The 2,896-nt window shown below is 44.4% G+C and overlaps 1 protein-coding gene across 1 annotated transcript in view; it reads right to left on the bottom strand.

Moving 5' to 3' along the window:
- FN3K (fructosamine 3 kinase) overlaps nucleotides 1-2,896 on the bottom strand; it is a 22,490-nt gene that overhangs the window by 17,487 nt on the left and 2,107 nt on the right. The gene's annotated exons all lie outside the window — the stretch shown is intronic.

The following is a 2,896-nucleotide window of genomic DNA, read 5'->3' on the forward strand; positions in this document are numbered from 1 at the left end:
AAAAGAAAATTCAGTTCCCAATTTTTAGAAAAACTAATGTAAATCACATATACAAAAGACTGAAAATCTTATAGCAAAATGCTAATAGCAACCATTCTTTACTAGTGAGTCATGTCTTCACGTGAATTTGTATTTTCCACATTTTATATAATGACTATGTATGACTAATAATTAGAAAAAAATGTAAGGACTGAAGATAATTAATATATCAGCCTCATTCTGCCCAAATGGAGCTGGCATTAACCTTCTGACTGCGAACAACACCTATAGGCATTCAAACAAGACGTTAGTTAGGTGGGAACAATGCCTGTGGGTGTTGTTTACCTTGCAAACAAAAACTTGACTACACATTACTGTTATGCTACCTGACTTGAGGCTGTAAGCATCATATACTTAGTTCTCAATATTTTTCATAGTTGTGCCTGAAATAACTGAAACTAACCAGGGTGAACTGATCAGTAAGCAACCACAGAACGTCCAGTAGCGCTGTGTAGCATAATGGGTGTGGCCCTTGCTGCTCACCTCACTTGGCACGTTTCATTTCTGAGTGCTCCGTAGTCAGAGGGTTAAAGCACCACAATGCAACGGCTCCCAACCTTTTTTGGCACGAGGGACCAGTTTCATGGAACACAAATATCCTTCCATGAGGCAGGGAGGTTCTGATAGGAGTCTGCAAGCAACTGATTTAATGTGATCTCTGTGATAATCTGTATTTGTAGCCACTCCCCAGCAGTGGCATCACTGCCTCAGTTCCACCTCAGATCATTAGGCACTAGATTGTCATAAGGAGCTGCAACCTAGACCCCTCAAGTACACAATTTACAGTAGGGTCCCTGTTCCTATAAGAATCTAATGGCAAAAAAAAAAAAAAAAAAAAAAAGAATTTAATGGCACAGCTGATCTCATAGGCAGTAGAGCTCAGGTGGTGATATCAGTGATGGGAAGCAGCTATAAATACAGATGGAGTTTGTGCTCACCTGCTCTCTGGCTGTTCATCTCCTGCTATGCAGCCTACTTCCTAACAGGCCACAGATCTGTAGCCCTGAGGTTGGGGACCTCAACTACAAAGTACAAAGGAAGCAGTAAGTTCAAATACACTTATGTTATGCAGCCTCAATACAGTCACACTAACCTGAAAAACCCAGTCATGTAAACCAGTCATCAGAAAGCAATAATTTTTTGTCTCCATTAGAAACAGCAGGGTGGGGCTTGGCACCTGTGGCTCAAGCAGCTAAGGCACCGGCCACATACACCTGAGCTGGTGGGTTCAAATCTAGCACAGGCCCGCCAAACGACAGCTGCAACGAAAAAATAGCCAGGTGTTTTGGCGGGCGCCTGTAGTCCCAGCTACTTGGGAAGCAGAGGCAGGAGACTCGCTTGAGCCCAGGAGTTGGAGGTTGCTGTAAGCTGTGATGCCATGGAACTCTGCCCAGGGCGACAGCTTGAGGCTCTGTCTCAAAAAAAAAAAAAAAAAAAAAAGAAAAAAATGGCAGGGTGGGAGTTGGATCATATTCTTTTTAGTAAAGTATCTCAAGAATGGAATAATGTACTCAATACTATTATGTAATCAATATATAATCCCCCCCACATTCATACAAAAGATAAAACACAATTATAGTCCAGAAAGTAGGAGAGGAGGGCAAAGGGAGGGGAGGGGTGGACGGGTGGAGGGAGGGTAATTGGTGGGATGTCACCTATTGTGTATACTGCAAAGGTACATGTCAAATATATTAATAATAGAGTATAAATGTCTAAATAGAACAATTAAATAAGTTAGGTGAATGCTATATTAACGTTTGATGTAAACATTCCAAATTGTATATAAAATCAGCACATTGTCTCAAAATGTGTATAAAGTAAATAATGTACAATGTTATGATCTAATCAAAAATGGCAAGGTGAGGTCTGGTGCAGTGGCTCACACCTATAATCCTAGCACTCTGGGAGGCCGAGGTGGGTGGATTACCTGAGCTCACAGGTTCTAGACCAGCCTGAGCAAGCGTGAGATGCCGTCTCTATTAAAAAATAGAAAAACTGGCTCAGTGCCCATAGCACAGTGGTTATGGCACCAGCCACATACACCCAGGCTGGCAGGTTTGAACCTGGCCTGAGCCAGATGAATAGCAATAACAACTGCAACAAAAAAAGGACCAGGCATTGTGGCGGGCACCTATAGTCCCAGCTACTTGGGAGACTGAGGCAGGAGAATTGCTTAAGCCCAGGACTTTGAGGTTGCTGTGAGCTATGTCACCACGGCATTCTACGCAGAGCAACAGCTTGAGACTCTGTATCGAGAAAAAAAAAGAAAGAAAGAAAGCCAGGTGTGGAGGCTCGGGCCTATAATCCTAGCATTTTGGGAGGCAGAGGCAGGTGAATGGCCTGAGCTCACAGGTTGGAGACCAGCCTGAGCCAGAGAGAGACTCCGCCTCTAAAACTTAGCCAGGGAGTGTGGCCAGCACCTGTGGTCCCAGGTACTTGGGAGACTGAGAATCGCTTAAGCCCAGGAGTTTGAGGTTGCTGTGAGCTATGACTCTGCGGCACTCTACAGAGGGTGATAAAGTGAGACTGTCTCAATTAAAAAAAACAATGGCAGGGTAGAATTCATGGCCCCACCTCTGGCCCCTGGGAAGAGTTATGTGGGCAGCTCAGCAAGAGGCCACTTTCTTTCTGTCCCTACTTCTGCCTCTGTCTTCCTCTGTGTACATAAATATATTTATGTATGCACACACGGGTCACTACGAAAGTTTTTTTTTTTTTTTGAGATGGAGCCTCAAGCTATCCCCCTGGGTAGTAGTGCCATGGCATCACAGCTCACAGCAACCTCCAACTCCTGGGCTCAAGTGAGTCTCCTGCCTCAGCCTCCCAAGTAGCTGGGACTACAAGCACCCGCCACAAC

This window comes from Otolemur garnettii, unplaced genomic scaffold (assembly GCF_000181295.1).
Source record: "Otolemur garnettii isolate 467f Iridium unplaced genomic scaffold, OtoGar3 scaffold00018, whole genome shotgun sequence".
NCBI classification, from domain to species: domain Eukaryota; kingdom Metazoa; phylum Chordata; class Mammalia; order Primates; family Galagidae; genus Otolemur; species Otolemur garnettii.